At 41.4% G+C, this 24,884-nt stretch overlaps 1 long non-coding RNA gene across 1 annotated transcript; it reads right to left on the bottom strand.

Moving 5' to 3' along the window:
- Window positions 1–366: 366 nt before the first annotated feature.
- On the bottom strand, window positions 367–18,648 carry LOC125098775 (uncharacterized). The gene is made up of 3 exons (XR_007126947.1): window positions 18,516–18,648; window positions 18,062–18,175; window positions 367–565 (listed from the first exon to the last, which is right to left on the bottom strand). It is a non-coding gene; the product is annotated as an uncharacterized LOC125098775 (long non-coding RNA).
- Window positions 18,649–24,884: the final 6,236 nt, after the last annotated feature.

Genomic DNA, 24,884 nt, shown 5'->3' with positions numbered 1-24,884 from the left:
AAGAAAGAATCTTCCTTTCTTCCTTCCTGCATATCCTAGTATCCCTAGGGGAGAAAGTACAAGAAAGTCAGCTCAGAAAAACCATGTGCATTGCGATCACATATGTTATTTTAAGTCCTGGCTCTGCCATTATTAATTATCTGACTTTGGCAAATTAATTCTCTTTACTCACTGGCGAATATTTATTGGGTACTTACTACATGCCAGGCACTATCCTGCCTGCTGGGGATTCTTGAATGAATAAGAAAGACATAGTTCCTGCTCTTTAAAGCTTATATTCTAATTTGCTCATTTGTTAGGTAGAAGTAATAATACTTTACCTTCTATTACCGCTGTAAGGGAAACAATTCATGAAGAATGTCCAATGAACAGTAGATGCTCAATAAGTGCTGATTCTCTTCCCTCCTTCCCTTTCTTAGGTATGATAGGATGCTGGAAAAGGTATTGGGTTGGATGTCAGCAACTTGGCATTCTCTCCAAGCCCTGCTGTTCACTAGCTGTGTGATCTCAGGTGAATGCCTTAAGCTCTCTGGGTCTCAATTCTGTCCTCCGTAAAATAAGAGCACTGTATGAAACAATTTGTAAGATAATTTTCAGTTTGCATGATATTCTCTATTTCTTTTTTTTTTTCATTTTATTTTATTTCTTTTCAGTGTTCCAGAATTCATTGTTTATGCACCATACCCAGTGCTCCATGCAATACGTGCCCTCCTTAACACCCACAACCAGGCCCTCCCAACCCCCCACCCCCCTCCCCTCCAAAACCCTCAGTTTGTTTCTCAGAGTCCATAGATATTCTGTATTTCATAAAAGCAATAGCTCATCATCATGTATCATGGCAGAGTGAGTATATCAGGATGTGTAATGATTTAAAAACAAATTTATAACTGACATTCATCAAGGACTTACTAGGTCCAAGCCCTATGCTACATCTTTGTGCATTTTTAATGCCACAATGACTTTAAGAGACAGGTATCATTATCTTCATCTTTTATGAGGAATCTGAGCCTCAGAGGAGTGAACTTGACCAAAGTTACCCATCTCGCCAGAGGCAAAAGTGGTATTGGTACCCACAGCTGTCTGAGTCTAGAAGCCATTTGTTTTGCCCTCCACAGCTGTCATGTGGCTGTGAGGAGCTTGATGTAAGACCATTGAAACGTTGTTAGTGACTCCATAAATCAACCAGCATGTCATGTCGGGAAGGAGTGCCTCCTGCATGGTTGGTCCAGGGTAAGGCACAGACCGTAAGTCTGTCCCCCTTCTGCATCCCAGTTCTTGTTCCTGCCTCCTCCAGAGCTGCCTCTCCCTGATCCATTTCTGGGGATGGGTCCATGTGATGGATGGGAAATCAAACATTATTGTTCAGGAATGATGTTTTTCAAATTGGACATCTGCTGCTTGTTTATATGGGAGTTTGGCAAGGGTTTCAGTTCGTCATGGTGGTCAGACCTAGAGAAAATAATTAGGTGGTCATGGCAACCAACATCCCCAGGCACACTACAATGATGCTAAGGAGGGAGCTCTGAATGGTGTCCAGACATCCACTCTGCCATGAACACTCTGGCCTCGGTTCCTAAGCAGGGCCACTGCAACTTCAGTTCTAAAATTCTCTCAACAGGAGAGTGAAATATGTAATTCCATACTGAAAAATCTAGGTCCTGAGATCAAACGAGTACTTGGAGAGGTGGCACAGAGACCAAAATTCATATGAATCTGAGAAAGACCAAGGAGGGGTGCAGATATTCACAAGTAAAATGTCCACTAAGTCCCAGGAATGATGACACGTGCTTTATACCATTCCCTCTGTTAAATCCTCACAACGCCCTTCAGTGGCTAGAGCAAGAACCTAGGCTTGGGGACGTGAAATGACTTGCCTAAGATCCCATAGATATTTAGTAAATGAACGAGAACTTGAACTTGGCCTGGCTGGCCCTAAAGCTTTGTTACAACACCCATACTCAGCTGCCATCAGAACCCTTCCTAAGATTGCTCTCTGCTAGAGGTAGCGTTAGGGCAGCATGGGAGGTAAGATGACACCAGTCTTGACGGTCATGTTATTGGCTCCTGTCCTCTCCCCTCCATTGCCTAACTTGGTGGGATTCAGCCCTTTGATGTATACATAACCCATCCTAGCCTGGGCTGTGCAGTTTTCCTCACCCCAGGTATTTTAGATCCATCTGCTCTCTACCGTGCTTCTGGGGAGCCTGAGGTAGTACGTTGCGGATGAGTCTGAGTTCAACTCTGTGTCTGTTTGCCTTATTGAAAAAAAAATGACAGAATGTGTAAGATGCGCTCTAATTCCTGGATCATGTATCTTTCCTCTGACTCAGAAGTTGGATTGCTTCTTACATTGTAGATCTTTGAAAATTTCTGCTCATGGGCAGGTTCAGAAAAATCTCAGTTTTCAGAGTGCCTGGGTGGCTCAGTCAGTTAAGCATCTGACTCCTGATTTGGCACAGGTGATGATCTCAGGGTTACGAGATTGAGCCCCCTGTCAGGCTCTAGGTTCAGCAAGGAGTCTGCTTGAGAATTCTGTCCCTCTCCCTCTGCCTGTCCCCACCTTGCACCCACTCTCTCTCTCAAATAAATAAATGAAATATTTAAAAAAGAAAAAAATCCCATTCTTCAGTGATTTTTCTCCCCTTCCTCTATTCCTGTAATTCTTATAGTCTCATGAGATTATTATACACCTTTGTTTGGTGAAGCAAGTTATCTAGCACTCAATGCCCAATAGGCTTTAGGAATAGGAAATTCCAATATTCCCTAATACAGGAATCAGATGACCTGCCTTTCAGTCCCCTTTCTGCCACTAATCAGCCCTGTGACCTTGGGAAGTCACTAGAATTCTGACATGAGTGAAAAAAGAGGTCAAACTACTGCTGGAATTTTACTTGAAGTCTTTCGATGTTAAGATTTGGTAATTCAAGCTTTCCTTCTCATAAACAAAATCTCAGTTTCCAATGGAAAGTTAAAATTATTCAACCTGCTCCTCACTTCACAATAAACAGTGTCACCTCTCAAGCTGATACAGATTCAAAGACTTCCTACCTTGGGCTTTTGGGTTTTCCACCTCACATTTCCTGGGTTCTCAGAAGATCACCTCTGGGTTTTCTGAGAGTTGTCTTTCTTTCTCTTCTGATGGGTAAATGTTGGGTAAAGGGCAAGTAGAGATGGTGATGGTGCCAATGAAGAAAGTAAACAAGTTAAATGATATGTGTAAGAGAGTGAAAGCAAGCATTGGCTGGGTCAGGCTGCCCTCATTATTACTACATTCCACCGTGCTTCGGCTATACTCGATGAGGGTAGAATGGGAAGAACATAGCCTTCAGATCTGGCTCTATCAATGTCAGTAGCTGCTTGATCTTGGGCAAGTCATGCAACCCTGCCAAGCATCAGTGTCTTTTTCCATTAAATGCAGATAATGATACCTTGAGAGTTGTTGTGAGGATCAGTGATGAGATAGACAAAACATGGGGCATTGCAATTTAGAGGTGCATATTGATATATTTATAGATGCATTGACATGATATCTGGCAACTTCTTCAAAGTAACTGGGGCGATGGTCAACTGATTTTTGACAAGGGAGCCAAGACAACTCAAGAGTCTTTTGATTATTCTCTTCAACAAATAGTGTGGAGGCAACTGGATATCCACATGAAAAGAATGAAGTAGGACCCCTATGACACCATCTATAAAAAGTAACTCAAAATGGATCAAACTCCTAAATATAAGGGCTAAAACTATAAAACTCTTAGAAGAACACATAGGTGTAAACCTTTGTGATCTTGAATGAGGCAACTGTTACTTAACTATAACACCACAAATATAGCAACAAGAGAAAACAATAGGTTAACTTGGACTTTGTTAGAATTAAAAACATTTGTGCTTCAAAGAACACCATCCAGAAAGAGAAAAAATGACCTGCAGAGTGGAAGAAAATACTGAGAAATTATATATCTGATAAGGGACTTATATATTGACTATATAAAGAACTTTTGCATCTCAATAATAAAAAGATAAACAACCTAATTAAAAATGGGTAAACAATCTGAATAGGTAGTTTTCTAAAAAAAGAGAAACAAATGACTGATAAGCACATGAAAAAAATGCTCAACATCCCTTAGCCATTAGGGAAATGTGAATCAAAACAATAAGGATACAGAATTATTATTAGGGCAGTATAAATACTCTGTATGATACTCTAATGATGAATATATGTCATTAGACATTTGTCCAAATGCATAGAATGTACAATATAAGAATAAACTAAACCGCAAACTTTGGGGGATTGTTATATGTCAATACAGATTCATCAGTTGTAACAAATGCGCTGCTCTGGAGGAGAATGTTAATAATTGAGATGCACTACATGTGTGAGGTCAGAAGGTATATAGGGAATTATACCTTCCTCTTAATTTTGAGAAACTAAAACCACACTAAAAAATGAAAGCCTTAAGAAAATTTTAAAAAATTGAAAATTGAAAAATAAATAAAACTAATAAAAAGAGTTGGGGAAGGGGCACCTAGGTGGCTCAGTCAGTTAAGCATCTGCCTTTGGATCAGGTCATGATCCTGGGGTCTTGGGATCCAGCCCCACATTGGGCTCCCTGTTCAGCGAGGAGCTTGCTTCTCCTTCTCCCTCTCCCCACTCATGCTTTCTCTGTCTCTCTCAAATAAATAAATACAATCTTTTAAAAAAGCGTTGGGGAAGATGTGGAGAAATTGGCATCCTTATACACTGTTGGTGGGAATGTAAAATCGTGCAGCTGCTATGAAAACCAGTCTGGCAATTTTTCAAAAAGTTGACTATAGAGTTATTGTGCAACCCAGAAATGCCTCTCCTAGGTATATACCAAAGAGAAATGAAAGCATACGTCCACTGGTACATGAATGCTCTTGTACACATATGTTCTTAGTAGCATTATTTAAAATAATTAAAAAGATGGAACTCAAACATCCATCAACTGATGAATAGAAAATGTACTAGATGTATACAGTGGTGTATAATTGGGCAATAAGATGAAATGAAGTATTGATATATGCTACAAGATGCATGAACCCCAAAAGCATTATGCTAAGTAAAAGAAGCCAGTCACAGAAAATTACATATTGTATAATTCCATGTATATGAAATATCTGTAACAGACAAATTCCTAATAGGCAAAGCAGATGAGTGGTTGCTCTGGGCGGGGGGGGGGGGGGGGTAGGGGGATGCAGGGTCAGAGGGTGATAGCTGAAGAGTATGAGGTTTCTTTTTGGGGTGACGAAATGTCCTAAAATCAATTGTGGTGAGGGTTGCACAATTCTATGAATATACTAAAAACCATTGTGTTGCATGCTTTAAATAGGTGAATTGTACAGTACGTGAGTTATGTCTCAGTAACGTTGTTATTTGAAACAATGATAACATGGGCTGGAGGGTTTGGGGAAGAGTGAGAGAGAAAACAGTGGAAACAAGATCAACTGGTCAGGATTTGATTGTGGTGGAGCTGGTTGACAGGTGCACAGGAGTTCATTACACGATTTTTCCTACTTTTGTAGGGACAAATTTTCTATAACAAAATACGTTTTATTTTGAAATTTTCCATAATAAAAATAAATTTAAGTAAGTGAAACAGCAAGACATATCCGACTGGCAATAAATGGCACTATTATTATTCACAGAACCAAGTGGTGAATTTCAGAATTTAAGCATATATCCCTAAATAACCCACTGTCCCTCTGACAGTGTTTCTTTAACTTGCCTAAATTCCTTTTGCAGGAGTCAGCACTTTTGTCTCCATCATGGCTCCATGGGGGCAGAAGCACAGCTGGTCACAGGCATGAAACTGGCCTATAATCCCTGACTCATTCCCTTCGTCTCCTCGTGGCCAATCAGTCACCCACTCTGGCCAATTTTCCTTCTGAATGATGGAATCTTATCTTTACCCACCTTTCATAGCCATCACCACCTACCTAAACTAGGGCCTTGGAAGATTCTACCAAGGCTACAGCAACAGCTGGTCCTCCCACAGCCTCTCCTCATTGCCTCTCCAGAGTCTTACACTCTTCTATCCTACACAGCAGATTCTTTGTGTGTATATCCTTACATGTTTGTCTCCCCTGCTAAAAAATTTACAGGCTGTCTATTTCTTATGGCATGAACTCTTTATTTTTCTATCTGGATTCCTATCATCCAACGTTACCCTGTGAATACAAACTTCTTTCTCACCATTTCATTATTTGTACTCATTGCCCTGCTGTAACTTCCATCCTCTGTGTTCATATAGGCATACATGTACTTCAAGTGATGTGAAGCTTTTTTTTTTTTTTAAGATTTATTTATTTATTTTAGAGAGAGAAAGCATGAGTGGGAGGGGGCAGAGGGACAGGGAGAGAGAATCTCAAGTAGACACCATGCTGAGCTCAGAGACTGATGCAGGGCTTGAACTCAAGACCCTGAATTCATGACCTGAGCCAAAACCAACTGCACTACCCAGGTGCCCCGAGTAAGATGAATCTTAATTAGTCTTATCCAGTCATGTTATTCCCTTTTTCTTCCCAGGGATTGATTTAAGAATGAGCATGTGATGAAATGCTGAGCAGTAATGCATGAGAGGAGGTCTACTGGGGAAAGTACTTCTTGGGAAAAAAAATATTGCTCACAAAAAGACATGGAAGAACAGACAGGTCCTTTCCTCCTGCCTCCACTCCAGACATCTGGGCACTGAGAGACAAAATGTAATGCCCGGAATTGCTGCAGCCCTCTTATCACCATGAAGAGAAAGCTATGAGAATGAGAGTAATGCCTCTGAGCTGGACCCATACAGGCACTGAAGAGCTCAATTAAATCAATCCCAAAACTGAGCTACTTCTGCACATCTATTATATGACATCATAGATGTCTATATTGTACAAGGAAATTTTACTTGAAGTCCTAAAATTTTGTGGGCCATCTCATTCTAGAGCCCCTCTGACTTGGTTAGGAGTCAGACTCTGATTTCTAAGTTTCTCTCTGCCACTTATTAGGTCTGTGAATTTGGCAAGTTACACACCTTTTGTAGTCCGGTGCTTTTCAAACTTTAGTCTGCAGCAGAATCAGCAGGGGAGTTTGTTAAAACGTAAATCATTGAACACCACCCCACAGAGATTCTTATTCACTGGTTTTGCGGCAGAGCTGGAGAATTTCCATTGTTAACCAAGTTCCCCGATAAAACTGTTGCTTGGAGAACGGCACGTTGAATACTAGTGGCCCAGGCTGTAAGTGCCTCCATCCATGAAATGGACATGAGAGCATTCTTCAGTAGGTTTTATGAGAATTAAACATGATAATACAAATACAGTTGTTGGCACAGTGCCTGGCCACAGTTATGGCTCGGAGATGGTAGCTCTTCGTATTAACTGGTGAAAATGTTACTCCTGCAATTGCTCTTAGTTTGTACAAATCCCAGATACAGATTCATTCCTCCGGAGTCCTGCGGCCTTGTGTAGCCAGCTTTCCCAGACAAAAGAGCCAAAAGAAACCTGTTGACTGGAGATATTAACTAGGTGACTGTGGGGGGGATGACATGAGTGATTTGCTGGGATTATGGAAAATCATCCAATATACTGCTGGGTAGAGAAGCAGACGGGAGGAAACATAGCCTTCACTTATCAGCCCCCCATTAAGATGGTTTGTAGTGTGTCTCAGCATTATCCAAATGATTAAAGAGGTGAGACCTTGTAGGGCGGGGTTGGGAATGAGACTGGCCTGTGGGCTTTAAAGGATGGAAGGCAATAAAAGATTAGTTATTAAATAAATGAAGTTCAGGAAATGATCCAATGTCTTGGGGGTGTTCAATCACAGGAGACAAGAAGCTTCTAACCTTGCAGAGTTAAAAAAAAAAAAAAAATTCACAGAGACACACACCACCTCCAGCATGCCATTATCCTGCTGTCACTTGGGGTAAGGAGAAATTAAGAACACCAAGCTGGATTCTTTTAAAATTGCCATGAATTCTTTTCCTAGAATTCCCCATAGATCTTACTTTTTTTTTTTCCCCCTTCCCAGCAGTAAAGAAATGTGTCTTTGGCTGTTGTTGCTGATATCTACTGTGAACATAGCCATTAATTTAGTCCTTAATATGTACCAGACACCATGCTATGCATTTACCTCCACCATTTTTAATCTCTTTAACAAATCTATGGTATAGATTCTGTTTTTAAGTCTTTTACAGGTGAGTAAAAGGTTCAAAAACTGTAAAGTGGTGTATGGGTCATCTGGTTAGGAAAACTGATTTTTAACCTGGACCAAAATAGCATTTTAACTTTTCAAGTAATATGTACCTCTCTTTCGCACTTTGTTTTTCCCAGGCGGTCAGGTAGGTATTAATATTCCTGTTTTAGAAAGAGGGACCTGGAAATTTGGAGCACTTCCATGACATGTCCAAATGTCACCAAGGGTAGGAAGTTGTGAAACCAGAGCTGGAGTTAGAATACTCTGTATGCTATGTCACACCGTCTTTGGAAATCACTCAGAATTGTTTTTTTAAAGGTAATTTACATGATATACATATTTCTAATTCCTTTCTCATTGATAAATGAGATAAAAGAGATTCCAAAATATTTTCTCATACCATCTCACCTTCATTTTACTTTTCCTTCCCTCTCTTATTTCTATTTCCATCTCCTCCCATTTCCAGAGTTAGGAATCACCTCCCCACGCAGCTCTTCTTCAGACTCAGCTGTGAATTTCTATGGCTCTAGAGAGCCTGAAGGGCTAAGTCATAGGGCTTTCTTCTTCCTTGTCCCTCCTTTTAATTAGTCCTCACCTCCTGTGACTTGCAAAAGGTCAGATATTATTATCTTCATGTTAATGATGAGGACATTGGGTCAACAGAAAGGTTTAAAAACATCCAATTTTATGACTTTAGTCGGTGTTCTTTCTGGTTTTAAAGTCTGTGTTCTTTATGAGGTTTTACTTTGTGTTGGCCAGAGGTCTAACCTTAAGAGTCATGATCTACTCAGGATCCACTTAAGACCTAGTTGATCTTGGGTGCCTGGGTGTCTCAGTGGGTTAAGCCTCTGCCTTTGGCTCAGGTCATGATCTCAGGGTCCTGGAATCGAGGCCTGCATTGGGCTCTCTGCTCAGCGGGGAGCCTGCTTCCTCTTCTCTCTTTGCCTACTTGTGATTTCCCTCTCTGTGTGTCAAATAAATAAATAAAATCTTTAAAAAAAAAAAAAAGGCCTAGTTGATCTTAAGCATTAAGATTTTAAGCATTAATCATTTTCCATATATGTGAGGATTTATTACCATATCAATGTCCCATTGATCTATATGATCTTCATGCCAGTACCTCACTGTTTTGATTACCATAGCTTTGTAATAAGTTTTAAAATCAGAAATTGTGAAATCTCTAATTTTGTTCTTTTTTTCCCCTTAAGATTGTTTTGACTATTGCAGATCCCTTGAGACTTTATATGGATTTTAGAATGGGTGTGTCCATTTCTAACATTGGGATTTTAACAGGAATTGCATTAAATCTATAGATGGCTTTGGGTAGTACTGACATCTTAACAATACTAAGTTTTCCTTTCCATTAACACAAGATGTCTTTCCATTACTTGTGTCTTCTTTAATTCTTTCACGAATATTTTGCAGTTTTCAGTGTGCAATTCTTTGGCAGTCTTGATTAAATTTATTCCTAAGTATTTCATTCTTTTTGATGGTGTTATCTTAATTTTCTGTTCAGATTGTTCATTGTTAATGTACAGAAATGCAACTGATTTTTTGTATGTCGATTTTGTATTCTGTAACTTAGCTGAGTCATTTACTTGCTTTAATAGGGGATTGTTGTGGAATCTTTAGGATTTTCTCCCTATAAAATTATGTCATCTGCGAACAGAGACAATTTTACATCTGCCTTTCCAATTTGGATGCCTTTTATTTCTTTTTCTTGCCTAATTACTCTGGTTAGGACTTTCACTATTATGCTGAATAGAAAGCAGGCTAAAGCAGGCATGTTTGTCCTGATCACAGAGGGAAAGCTTACATTTCAGTCTTGCACCACTGAATACGATGTTAGCTGTAGGTTTTTGATGTATGGTCCTTATTATGTTAAAGTAGCTTCCTTACAAGAGTAGATTTTTGAGTGAAGATTTATAATTTTTAAAGATACTTCAGCTGTTAGGTAGAGAATGGGTGGGGTAGGGATGAGATTATAATAAGGAGACCCTCTTGGAAGCTGTTCTAGTAGTTTAAGGGAAAGATGATATAGTCCTGAATTAGAGAATTATCAGAAAGCATGGGAGGAAGAACAATTAAAAGAAAGTTTTGGGAAGTAATGTTAGTAAATCTTAGTTATTGATTTAATATGTTAGGAAGGGAAGGGTCAAGGATGTTTTCCATTTTTCTGATTTGGGAAGTAGGACAAAGAAAACCCTGGAGAAGGATAGTTTTGTGAGAAAAGATGATGAGTTAGTTGAAGATCAGGTCCGTAGGGACAGGCAGTTAGAAGATTCAAAAGCGTGAAGAGAAAGGTATGAACTGGAAGTGAAAGTTTTAAAATATTTCTACCCAGGTGATGGTCAAAACCATATGTGTGGATGAGTTGAGCAGGGGTTACCAAAACAAGTGCTTAAAGGGGCCAGGCAGGTAACAACCACTGAATGAAACTTGATGCAATACTCTAGGGAAAACCTAGGTACTGGGGCAACTGACCATACTTGCTCTGCTTTAAGATTTTCCAATGTAATCAACCAAGCAAAGACTGCTGGTTTGTGTGCAGACCCTGTCGTGTCCCATTGTTCTTGCTCATAAACCTAAAGAACAGGTCCATAATCTTTTTTTTTTTTGAGATTTTATTTATTTATTTATTTGACAGAGAGAGAGAGAGATCACAAGTAGGCAGAGAGGCAGGCGGGGGGGGGGGCGGGAAACAGGCTTCTTGCTGAGCAGAGAGCCTAATGCAGGGCTCGATCCCAGGACCCCGAGATCATGACCACTTAGCCACCCAGGTGACCCGTAATCAGTCCATAATCTTAATGGACTTTCAGGGAACATGACTGACCAGTAGGGAAGCAATTAGAGTTAAGAGACACCCCTTGCCTTCCTCCTAACACACTTGACATCATTCCACAGAGGCAGATGTGGCTCCAGCTGCAATTGGCTCTGTTCTTTGCTCTGTTTCTTACCAGCATTACTCAGAGCAGTGGCTGCCGAGAACTCAAATTTGGGAGCCTGGGGGTCCTTAATATGAGAGAGCCAAGACATCGTAAGACCAAGGCCAGCAGACCTGGCTCGCTCTCCAGGGCCTGGAAGCATAGTCCTTCAGAATATCATAGCGATGACCTACTGAAGGCTTGGCTTCGTATTCATGGAATATTTGGAAAGAAGAGGCTATTTTTGTTGTTGTTTTTATATATAAATAACAAAATATGACTTTTCAGCCCTGCAGAGAGGTCTCTGCAGCCAGAATAGGAAGACACCCCCCCCCCCCACCAAACTGGGGTGAGTTTCTGAAGCCAGTTCTTACACGAGCCTGAAGCTCCAAGGGGACTTGGGCTGAGCAGTCAGAGGTCAGCATCTTTGGTCCTGTTTTTTCTATGAATGGCAGGCCAACTAGGGCAGGAAATTGAGATAACTGGCCTCAGTTGTTGAGGCTGTTTGTCTGAAATGCTGAACTGAAGAAACTTAGCAAGTCTGTGATTTTGTCTCTTTGATGGCTCTGTGAACCAGGATGGAGATTTTAGGAAGCTCTTTCCAGTGGCAGAAAGGATCAGCTCCATTTAACAACCAGGAAGCAAACACATTCATCCTTCAAAACTTGGCTCAGATGTTACTTCCTGCATCCAGACCTTTACCTATCTCATTCCTTTGGGTCTCCATAACATTTACTTCTGTTGTGAACCTAACTAGACCACACTTTGAACTTTTCAAAGGCAGGAAAGTTATATTTCACTTCATATATCAGCTCCAGGGCCAAATGAGGTGCCTCAGGCACACACAGCACTTGAATAGATTAATGAATGACTTTATTATCCCATTAATCCACTGTTCCTTCCTCACACTGTCTACTTCCCATGGCTTCCTATAACCTTCTTTCTTTTAGCAATTGTATTCCTTTCCTAGGACTGTTATAAAAAGTACCACACACTAGGTAGCTTAAACAATAGGAATGTCTGGGGACTAGAAGTATATGATCAAGGTGTCCCAGGATTGGTTCTTTCTGAGGGCAGAAATGGAGACTGTTCCATGCTTCCCTCTTAGCTTCTAGTGGTTTGTTGGCAACCGTATTCCTTGTCTTGTAGACACACTGCTCTGCCTTCATGTTCTCATGGCATTCTCCCTGTGTGCATGTCTAAATTTCCCCTTTTAATAAGGACACCAGTCATACTGGATTTGGGGCCCACTCTACTCCAATATGGCCTTCTTTTAATTTTATCTCAACCAAATTTCTTTCCAAATAAGACCATGTTCTTAGGTATTGGAAGTTAGGATCTCAAATGATGAATTTGGAGAAAACACAACTCAACTCTAACAGACATGTTTTATAACTAATGATTTTCATAGCACCCTCCGTACTCATGACCTTCTTCGTATCAAGGATTCTACTCTGTTCTTCTCAAAAGGCTGAGGAGTCTTAGAAGGAGCTCTGCTCTAGAAGAATAAGTCATTCCTACTCTCTGACCTCAGTTTTCTCTAATGTAAACTGCAAAATTAGAGGAAACCATCTTCCAGGTCACTCCCCACTCTGAGATTCTTGGATTTTTTTCTGGAAATCAATAGCCCTAGGTCCTGCTGACTTTTCCCATAGTTTTTCTTCTGTCTTTAACTAGCAGCACACTTCACCATCAGGACATTTATTACCCTTGTTACTGATCAATGGCATTTCTCATTCCTATTCAGTAATTTGAATAATGTTATATAGTTTGTCAGTTTTTTTGTTATTGTTGCTGGGTATGAAGGTGCAATCATAATTGAATTAATAATAACCTTGATGAAGGTGTTATCCAAGAAGTCTGAAAGGAGTTCTCACTCAGGTGTACAATGATGTTCTAGCCTTCCCTGGCTTCCTGTCACGTTACAGAATAGCTAGGTCTGGTATCTGTCTGCTATCTCTGTGTGGCCTGAACTCATTTTGCTCAGCTCTATCAGCCATTTCTTTCTTTCATGCCCATTTCTCTAGCCACATCATGTGTCTCTGTGTGCATGATCATTACTAATATCTATTCCTGCCTTCATGCCTTTGTTTTTGATATTCTTTACTCCTGGCATATGACATTTTTCTATTATCTCCTACTCATGTATCAAGATCCAGGTGAAATGCTATCTCTTCCATAAAGCCTTCTCTTACCTTCCCAGGCCAAAGAACTCACTCTTTTCTCTAGAGCTGCCATTGCACTACATGCAGACCTTTTTTTTTTTCTTAATCTCTTTCTACTTTGTACCATGGTTATCTGCAGAGCACTCAGCTTTGCCACTTTTCACCTCCAACTCTGAGTAAAGAAATGAACTCTCAGGTCCCTTTATTCATTTGCCAAGTGGGAACCATGATGCCCAGTATCTGGAGTAGATATGAGAATTATTAAAACAATAAATGTGAAGTACGGGAACACAGTAGGTGCATAATAAATATTAGTTCTCTCTCCTCCATTCCCTATGTCAGGTTTTGTATTTGATCATTTCTGCATCCCCTGTCCCCCTCTAGAATAGACCTGGCATTTGCCAGATGCTTAATAAGGGTGGATGACAAATTGAATAAACTGTAGAGAAAATTTGAGAATATTCAATTTGGGCTATTACTTTCAGGCAAACAATACCAGAGTTTAGTCTTCATGGTCCAAAAACATGATCTAATTAGTAAACAAAGGAATATTTTTCTAGACCCGTGCATATAATCTTCCAAACCCCTGCCCCAAGCACATGTTCCTTTACTCCTACTCAGATACTCAAAATGTTACAACTGCCTCATGGTTACTATATCCAGGCCTGCCTTTCTCCCTGGACTTACTTATTCTGTGTATTTTCTCTTTCTTTCCTTGTCCAACAAAATTTACCTGTTCCCTGTGCTAATCACTTGAGGATCCAGTTATCATAGAAAAGTCTTTATCTGGAGGCAAGAAGGGCTTAATGGTGTGGTATGGTGTGGTAGCAAGCCTCTAAGATGGTTCCTAATTATCCTCACTTTCTGACACTCATACCCTTATACAAAGCCTTCTCCTATTGAATAAGGATGACTTGGATGATCAATAAAATATTGAGAAAGTGACAGTGTGACATCCAAGGTGAGGTCATAAAACACACTGCTGATTCTACCTTGGGCTCTTGGATTGCTCACACTGGAGGGGGCCAGCTACCCTGTTGTCAGGACACTAGGGCAGCCATGTGGATAGACTCATATGGGGAAAAACTGGGGCTTCCTGCCAACAGCCAGCTCCAATTTGCCAGTTCTAGGAGAGAACCACCTGAGAGGGGATCCTCTAGCTCCAGTAAACTCTTAGACTCTAGCTCAGACCAACATCTGATTCAATCATATTGGAGACTTTAAGTTTGAACCACCAGCCAAGGTATGCCCCAATTCCTCACCTACAAAAACTGTGAGAGACAGTTAATAGGTACTTCTGTTTTAGGCCTCTGTGTTTGGAGAGGATGTGTTGCATAGCAATAGATAACTAATACATTGGGTTATCCAGAAGCTATTCTTTCTTCCCAAAGAATGAGAGTATATCCCTGGATTCCAGGATATCCAGGCCCAATAAGAGAGATTAAAAGCACATAGAACTATCAGAGTCTCTCAGAAATAGAGAATACTGGGGCACCTGGGTGGCTCAATCGGTTGAGTGTCCAACTCTTGGTTTTGGCTCCAGTCATGATCTCAGGCTCATGAAATCAAACCCCATGTCAAGCTCTGTGCTCAGCTCAAATTCTGCTTGAGACGCTCTCTCCCTCTCCCTTTACCCCCAACATGTGTGCTCTCTCTCATAAGTAAATAAATCTTAGTTTAAAAATAAGGAATACTTCCACTATCTTCTGCATGACAGATCTAGAAAAAGTGAACATGTACAAATCTGAACACCGAGAAAATTCCAGTCACCCTTATGTACTCAACAGAAATGCATTCACCAAAGACATATGCAAGAATGTTTGTAGCAACATTATTGAAAATAGCCAAAACCCAGAAACCACCCAAATGTCCATTGAGAGTAGCATAGATCAATAGACTGTAGTATATTCACCGAAACGCAGTATGGCAGAGAGTGATTTGACCAAAGCCACAACTACATGCAACAATATGGAGGAATGTCTCAATCATTCCATAGAGTAAAAAAAAGCCAGATGTAAGACTATCTGTATGTGATCCCACTTCTATAAAGTATAAAAGATAAAATTAATAAATAAAATTAATCTATAATGTAAGATAGTAGTTATTCTCAGACAGGGTATGGAAGGAGCTTCTGGGGTACTGGTAATGTTCTGGTTCTCAATCTGAGTGCTGATGACATGGGCACGATTCCTTTCGGAAAAATGAGTGAGCTATATATGCTTATGATTCATGCATTTTTCTTTTTGCTTTTTTAAGATTTTATTTATTTGAGAGAGAGAGAGAGAGCATGAGATTGGGGAGGATCAGAGGGAGAAGCAGACTCTCCGCTGAGCAGGGAGCTGGATACAGGACTTGATTCCAGGACTCTAGGATCATAACCTGAGCTGCAGGCAGTTGCTTAACCAACTGAGCTACCCAGGCACCCTCATGCACTTTTCTGTATCTCTGTTACACTTCCATAAACAATTAATTTTGAAAAATTATCTTAACAACTTCTCTTTTTTAAGTAAGTATAGCTGAGAGCAGTACAAGCTTAGTAAGGATTATTCTTCATATTAAGGCAGAGGATGGAAAATTCCTGCCGTGCCATTAACTAGTGCTAGCGCTCATTTGCCTCATAAAAAATAACAGTTAATATTAATTATGTACCAACTAAACCTGCAACATTAGTGAGACAAATAAGTATGGCTTTTTATTTAAGTTCAAAATAATATTTTGAGACAGATCGTGTAATATTCATTTTATAAATGTGGAACAGAAGTCAAGAAAATGGAGTAACTCACGCAGAGTTTCAATGTGTATCAATGACATAGGCTGCATTTAAACCTAGACCTCTGGCTTCTAAGAATTTACTTTTTTCAACAATGCTGTGATCCCACTGAAAAGAGGGAGGAAACTAGGTAACACTTATGTTCCTCTAGTACAAAACTAAGATCTGTGCAAGTGTAAATCTATATTGCATTTGTATATAGGTTTGTATAAACACACACACAATGTCTATATGTGTTTGGGTATGTGTGAGTGTTCATGTAGTGGGTTGTGTGGCTAGGATTCTGTCTCCTTAGTGCCAAGATCTATGAGGAAACTAAAAAATATGAAGATTCACTGGGATGGTTCCAAATATTTGATTTTTGGCTTTGGGTGATTCAAGCATCTGAATAAGTTTGCTCTTATTTTCATCCAGATATTTACTCAGTAAGATAGAGCCTCTCTTACTCAGAGACCCAAGGGGTGAATTGATCAGTACTCATCTCCCTGAGGCTTTCCTTTGGATTATTAGGGAAGAGAGAAACCTGTTTCACATAGCCCATTGTGGGGGCTCCCCACACCCTCCCTCATGCAGATAGTTTTACAGGAAGTGGTAATTCATGGAGACACATGAGCAAGCACCTTGATCAATGGCTATTAGCTTGGCCCTTGGAAAGCAGACAGCTGGGTCCCCATGTAAGAGACTACTCTATGGGAGGCAGCCTCAGAGGGACTAATAGTGTCCCCTTTGTAGCTTATAACACAATAACATGGACACTTTTTATTGGATCCTCACCACAAGTATATAAGGTAGTTGTTGACTTTATTTCCATTTCGAGAATCCAGGTCTCCAATAAGTGTCTTGCTCATGTTAATAAGTCACACAGAGCCAAATGCTTTTCATCATTCCTGGTCTCGCTGGACAAGGAACTACATGGAAACAAGGCCAAGGAAGGGGTTCCTTATAGAGGTCTTTTCACCATTCTTCTAGAACAACAAAATCAGGAGTTCAAGTGTAGTCCTCATCTATAAGAAGGTATAATAATACAGGAATTTCAGCAAACTTACTTTAAATCAACTTAACTTTCTGAGCATTTTTGCCAACTTTTGGGTTCAAATTGGAATTATAGGACTGCCTTATGCCTATCACCTAGACTATGCCCAACCAAGTAACATTTTAACAAAATTAGTGGCCTATAGAGCATTTATGTTCTTGTTGGAACCTTACAGCAAACCGAGAGTAGTTTTGTTTTTTCCATTTTGTACAGATGGAGAAACTGAGGCTCAGAGAGGTTAAGGAACTTGCCCATGGTGTCCTAATAAATAACTGAGACCCTCTGCATCAAACATGCATTCTGTGTCTGGTACTTTTGATGTGTGCAATGAAGTATTATTTACTATTTTCAATGGTAGGTTGGCACTTAAATTGAAGCCTCCCGGCTGTAAATCTACTATTCCACTTGGCCTCTGTCCTGTAGCTTTCCCTCTTAGATCTCGTTGTCCCTGAGGCTTCCTTGGCAATCTAACCAGTAATTATGATGGCATCACTGACATGGCGCTTTCTACATGCTTCCATTTATTAATTTGTGTCCATGCCCTCCAGCCGAAGACCACCAGGAACGCATCTATAATGGAACACTGGGTTGCTTGACTCATTGCAAGGAGGGAGACCACACATCCGAAGGAACCATGGAGTGTTGCCATAGAAGATGTTAAAAGGGACCTATAGGATGAAAGTCAGTGCCAGGTGATTTTGGGGAGGGTTTGAAGGAGGCAGGGCTTACTCTGTATAATTTTGATTGGATATCTCAATGAATCTTATCCAGAAAGAGGGAATAATAGAAAGCTAAAGAAGTAATTAGTAAAGTGGTAGCATCACTCATACTAGCTGGGAGGGGAGACTTTTAGTATTTTTGTGGTTCCGCAGTGACTGTTTTTGTATATGCTTGGGAAAAAAAGGCTACCTTTGGGTGGGGTTTGTCTTATTTATGAGATTATTTATGTTTAGCAAGAGAAACACCACAGCCTACTTGCAAATGCTAGGCCAGCACCTAACAACACCAAAGCCCTGCTTTCACTCTGAGGCCAGCTCACAGATGTTGGGGTCTGCTTTTCTCCTTCTTTATCTAATCTTCACATGGAATCTGTGATTGAAAAAAAAAATCTGTGATTGAGACTCTATTAGGATCCTAGATGAGGAACTTGAGACACAGAGGGTTTAAGTAACTGGCCAAGATCACACAGCTAACAAGTAGGGGACTAGAATGAGAACACAGGCAGTATGGCCTGGAGAATTCCCTCCTGACTGCTAGGATACTCTGCCTCTCCAGCTATTTCCCCGGGGCCTCATCCTATCTGTAAACCCTTGATATCTGATCCCAATGGGACACTCCCACTTACTTTTAACTACATGCTGTGGATTCTCTAGCTCGCCTAAACACTCAGGTGGCTGGATTCTATAGATCCATATTGGCTCAGACTTACCCTCTGGAAAGCAGCTGGAATTCCTCACCTGATAACCTCCCAGGACCATTCATTCACTGCCATCCCAAATGCTCTGGAAACCTGCTCTGCCTATTTAATTGGACTCCCCCCTCTTGCCCTCACATTCCTTTGGGTGTCCTCCCCACCCTGGTGAATGAGGCTTATTTCTGGAGGGGCTAGACAAAAGGCCTGCTCAACCCCTTGCGCCTATTGTGACATCCTAAAAGAATCTGTTTAAGGCCCCCAGGGTGTTAGCTGCTGCCTGCAGGCTTGGAGGCAGAGAGATATAGAGGAAGGAGCTAGCTGAGACCCCAGTTAATGGTTGTATGACTACCAGGCAAGTTACTTAATCTTTTGGAGTTTCCTCAGCTATATAACTAAGAGCACTAGTGACCAACTCAAAGTATTGGGAAGATCAGACGAGACCTTTTTTTTTTTTTTTTTTTTTTTTTTTTGGTGGAAGCTGAGGAAGTGATTAAGTTCCCCATCTGGGGTGATACAGAGCAGACAAGAGAGAACAAACAAGGAAGGACGAAAGAAGCTATAAACTATCCTGACCAGGCCAAACTCTCTAGAACTATTTATCTTCCTATTGTATACACAGCTCCTGCCAATGTGAGGTTCACTGGAGAATTTCCATCTCTGATGGGCTTACGAATGCAAAATGTTGACTGTAATGGAAAAAGTATTAGAGTTAGCATCAGGGTAACTGAGTTCTAGATCTGGTGCCGCCATTTTCTGGCCTTGGGCAAATCACTTGACCTCCATCTTTTTCTCCTCTCTCTCCTCAGTGGCAGAAGGGAAGTTCCTATAAACCAAAGGTTGAGCATTTTAATTTAGTCCTTACCACAACCCTCTCCAGTATGTAATATCATTATGCCCATTTTACAGAAGAGGAAACCCAGGATAAGAGTGGTCAAGGGGTTTGTCCAAAAATACACAACCATGAGAGGCGAGGCTGTGAAGCCAGGCAGCCAGACTCTAGAACCTGTGCTCTCAACCTCTACTGTGAGCAATGCTTCCTCTTGCTTATCTGAAACCCTGGAAGAAAAATTGCCCTCCTGCTTTGTTTCAGATAGCTCTGAGGATCAGATGGGCCCATGGGTGTGCCGGGATGTGCTTTAACTGTAGGATGCACTGCAGAGACGTGATAGTGTCTCACTTCCTGTAGTTTGAAGGGCAGCATTAGCACAGAAGTCCTGAGCTTGGATGTTTTCAGAAAGGCAGACTTCAGCTCAGAGTGAGGACAGTCCTTCCACAGTGAGTGCTCCTGAGTGAGATGTGCTGTGTCTGAGGCAGCAAGCAAACCCCAGCAAAAGAAGCACCTGCCCAGACAAGAAAGCAATAGAGGGTTTCCTTCATCACCTGTGGTAACTGAAGGACCTGGTACAGGGCTCTGCTAGGGTAGAAGTGGGGTACCCTCTCTTCCTCTTTTCTTTTCATGTTAGATGCTCCCTAGCCACTGTTTCCCCTTTAGATTCTGTGAATTCTTGTGTTTCTGTGAGGTTGCTGGAGCCCCACTTGACCTGAAGGTCCTTTGCCAACTTCATCACAGCCTCTGGGGCAGGGGTGGATATGCGGGAAAACATTTTTCCTGAACTCTGGCTCAGAGTCCTTCAACATCTGTGGAAAACAAGGGAGTTTACCACACAACCCTCTCACAATCAAGTACTCAATTAATGCTTGGCTCCCCAGAACGACCTTTCTCAAGAAAAATACCACTTAAAACTTTTTTTTTTTTTCTGCCTCTCTCCATCTTTCTGAGAGAGGAGTTCTGAGGCCAACCACTGAGAAAGAGCCTTTGGTTCCCCCCCGCCTGAAAACTGTTGTTCTAATACCCTGGCCAAAGCATGCAGAATGGACCACTGAGCATCCCCTGGCATGACCTCCACACTCCCTGGGTGGGGATAGAGCAAGGACTGAGATGAAGAGCTAACAAGAGAGCAATAGCTCCTTTATGGATTTCTCTGTCACAGCTTTACCCTAAGAGGACAGGAGAGCCAGGTTTTCCCAGGAACACCAGGAGATGGTATATGCATGAAAAGAAAGACAGGCAGATAGAGATGGAGAGAGAGACAGACAGGCACTATGACACTATTAGTATGACACTATTAGGAATTTTCCACCCCTTTGAGATCTGGAACCTTCTGATTCAAAGTGTGGTCCACAGACCACCAGAATCACCAACAGCTATGAGCTTGAGGTCATAGACTGAAATGCAGAATCCCAGGCCCTACTGCAGACTGAATCAAATACTTTACCTCATCAAGTCCCTGAAGCAATTCTCAGGCACATTAAAGCTTAAGAAGCACTGATCTAGATAAGATTGCTTCACAACTCCTCGGTATGTTCTGTGGAAGTCCAAATCTCTTCCCAAATTGTCCATTAATTACCAGCGAGCTCACTCTCTCAGGGGCACCCCTGGAACATCTGCTTCCCCTACATAGGACGGTGTATGGCTGACTTTGCCCTCCTGTGCTCCCTGTCTCAGTCTGCTTCACATCAGACCAGATGGGAGACTTAATTCCTTCTTCAGTTTACACCAAAAAGCAACTCACACAGAGCATTTGTGTATATGTGTGTAGGAAACATTCCCCAAATTCACTACATAGTGGGGATGGGACAAAACAACCACTGAAACCACTTTATACTGAGTGATAGACCACAGAGCAGTGGGAGTTCTTCCCTGGCCCCTCTCCCCAGGTGTTTTCCAGTTCACCCATGGCTCGGGTCACCTCCTCCTGACTCTCCTCCTTGGTGCTTTTCCTCTCTTCTCTCCCCATTTCTACCAGGAGAAAAACTCCCCTCACTTTTTCATACAGAGCAGGAATGATATCCCTTCTGTTGTTTTCACACTATGTTCTCAGGATCTTCCTTCTGTCCTCTATGTCGTAAAAAGACAATTCCTCACACCCATGTTCATAGCAGCACCATTCACAATGCCAAAGGGGCAGAAGCAGTCCAAGTGGTCATGGACAGATGAATGGATAAATAACATGTGGTACATACAATACAGTGGGATGTTGTCCAGCCCATCAAAAGGAAAGACCTTCTGATGTATGCTACTACATAGATGAACCTTGAGGACACTGTGCTAATGAAATAAGCCCGTCAACAAAAGATAAATATTGTATGATCCCATTGATATGAAATATCCTAAGTAGTCTAATTCAAGGAGATGGAAATTAGAACAGTGGTTGCCAGAGGCTGGGGGAAGGAGTGAAGGGGGAGAAATTGTTTAATGAGGGCTAGGTTTCAGTTGCAAGATAAAAGAGTTCTGAAGCTGGGTTGACCACAATTAGAGCAGTGCCCAAATCCTCCCTGACCTGAATCCCAGGAGGTGCTGGTCTCCTAAAGGGATGTAGCTGAAGCCTTATAGGACAAGTGTTCACCTCATAGGAAAGGAAGATGTGGAGGGGAATCTTGCCTCAGTCATTCCAGTATGTAAAATGGCAGGAAACTCACTTCATGTTCTGGGCTCCCTCTGGAGTGTTTTTCACTTCTTCATGACCTTCCTACAGGAATCTACAGGAGTGAGTGGCTAGCAGCAACTGGACCCGCTCTGTACACTGTAACCCCACCCCTTAGCTGTATTTGACCAGACTGGGGAAAGGCCCCTGAGTCAAAGCTGTTTCAATCAGGGTCCCATCTGGAGTAAAGGGGAATCTGAACAGAGAGAAGGATAAGGTCAATCTCTCCTATGGTTGGCATGATAACTTGTGGGCTTGGATGCTGTGGGAGGCTGCCACGCACCAACCATTTGCACTGAGCAGCTGAGAAAGCCAGACTCAGAGAAGAAAGACAGAGGCAACCCAACAGCCAAGTGGAGAAAAGGGGAGAGAAGGAGAAGCACCATTTCTCAAGTTCAGGGCAGCCCTCTTCTCCCCAGTTCCCATCATTCCTGGAGATTTTCCCCAAGGCTTACTCATGAGCTTGGTTCCCTGAATCACCCCTGTATCTTTTTTTTTTTTTAAGATTTTATTTATTTATTTGACAGAGATCACAAGCAGGCAGAGAAGCAGGCAGAGAGAGAGGAGGAAGCAGGCTCCCTGCTGAGCAGAGAGCCCAATGCGGGGCTCGATCCCAGGACCCTGAGATCATGACCTGAGCCGAAGGCAGTGGCTTAACCTACTGAGCCACCCAGGCGCCCCTCACCCCTGTATCTTAAAATGAAATTTCTTTCTTTAACTGAAGCCAGATCCATTTGGTTTCTGTTCTTTGCAACCAAAGCAATGTTGAAAAATTCCCATTCACCATTTTGAACCTGAGTTTACTTTGGCTGAAAAATCAAGATAGTGATGCTGAGTCACAGAATTATTGCAAGAACAAAATGGCTATTTTTAAAAATGCCATAAAATGGCAGCAATGTCCACAATAGCCAAACTATGGAAAGAACCTAGATGTCCATCAACAGATGAATGGATAAAGAAGATGTGGTATATATATACAATGGAATACTATGCAGCCATCAAAAGAAATGAAATCTTGACATTTGCGACGAGGTGAATGGAACCAGAGGGTATCATGCTTAGCGAAGTAAGTCAGTCAGAGAAAGACAACAGTCATATGATCTCCCTGATATGAGGAAGTGGAGATGCAACATGGGGGGTTTGGGGGTAGGAAAAGAAAAAATGAAAGAAGATGGGATCGGGAGGGAGACAAACCATAAAAGACTCAATCTCAATAAACAGACTGAGGGTTGCTGGGGGGAGTGGGAACAGGAGAGGGTGGTGGGGATATGGACATTGGGGAGGGTATGTGCTATGATGAGTGCTGTGAAATGTGTAAACCTGACGAGTCACAGACCTGTACCCCTGGGGATAAAAACACATTATATGTTTATTAAAAAAATTTTTTTAAATGCCATAAAAATGTAAAGGACTATTAGAAGGGAGATAACACCGATGGAGCAAAATGGCTTAGACAAAAGTTTTGTTCTGGCTTTTTTGAAATATTGGCTTAAAAATAAGAAAAATAGGGGCGCCTGGGTGGCTCAGTGGGTTAAGCCTCTGCCTTCGGCTCAGGTCATGATCTCAGGGTCATGGGATCGAGCCCCGCATCAGGCTGTCTGCTCAGCCAGGAGCCTGCTTCCTTCTCTCTCTCTCTCTCTACCTGCCTCTCTGCCTACTTGTGATCTCTGTCTGTCAAATAAATCAATAAAATCTTTTTAAAAATAAGGAAAATAATGATAGGAGCTATTTAGGAATATATCCTAAAATATCCAACAGTTTTCTAAGTGTTTTATGCATATTAATTCCTTTAATCTTCATATCAACCTGGTTTTGCATGAGTTCTATTCTATTCTCCCATTTTGCAGATGAAGAAACTAAGATACAAGAGAAGTTGAGTAACTGGTCAAGATCACATAATACTTGATGGCAAAGTAATACTTCTAGCTTTCTGGCTATCATACCTGTTTCTTCATCTGCAAAATGGCACAATGATGGATACCCCAGAGTTGTGCTTAGAGAATTAACTAAAAATGTCTTCACAATGTATATGACACACAATAGTTGAATTGGTGAATCTCTTTCATTAGAAAACTCATCATAAATCTATTTCCTTACTGAAATGCAAATGAAGAAAATAAAACATGCAACTATGAAGAGGTAACTTTTAAATAAATAAAAGACAATTCTGTTTACACAGCAAGAGATGGTCTCATAAAACTCATAAGCCCAAGTGGGGAGTAGGCTTGAAAAGATGTAGACTGGATGAATGGAACAGGGGCTAAGGCAGCATCAGACAAACATTTTTCAAGCCCTCTCTTTCTTTTTTTTTTTTTTTTAATTTTTTTATTTTTTCAGCATAACAGTATTCATTATTTTTGCACCACACCCAGTGCTCCATGCAATCCGTGCCCTCTACAATACCCACCACCTGGTGCCCCCAACCTCCCACCCCCCCACCCGTTCAAAATTCTCAGATCGTTTTTCAGAGTCCATAGTCTCTCATGGTTCACCTCCCCTTCCAATTTCCCTCAACTCCCTTCTCCTCTCCATCTCCCCTTGTCCTCCATGCTATTTGTTATGCTCCACAAATAAGTGAAACCATATGATAATTGACTCTCTCTGCTTGACTTATTTCACTCAGCATAATCTCTTCAAGTCCCGTCCATGTTGCTACAAAACTTGGGTATTCATTCTTTCTTTTTTCTTTTTTTTTTTTTACAGCTTTATAAACATACATTTTTATCCCCAGGGGTACAGGTCTGCGAATCGCCAGGTTTACACACTTCACAGCTCTCACCATAGCACATACCCTCCCCAATATCCATAACCCCACCCCCCTCTCCCAACCCCCTCCCCCCATCAACCCTCAGTTTGTTTTGTGAGATTAAGAGTCACTTATGGTTTGTCTCCCTCCCAA

This window comes from Lutra lutra, chromosome 4 (genome assembly GCF_902655055.1).
Source record: "Lutra lutra chromosome 4, mLutLut1.2, whole genome shotgun sequence".
In the NCBI taxonomy this organism is placed as follows: Eukaryota; Metazoa; Chordata; class Mammalia; order Carnivora; family Mustelidae; genus Lutra; species Lutra lutra.
This window is presented reverse-complemented; position numbering and strand designations above follow the sequence as displayed.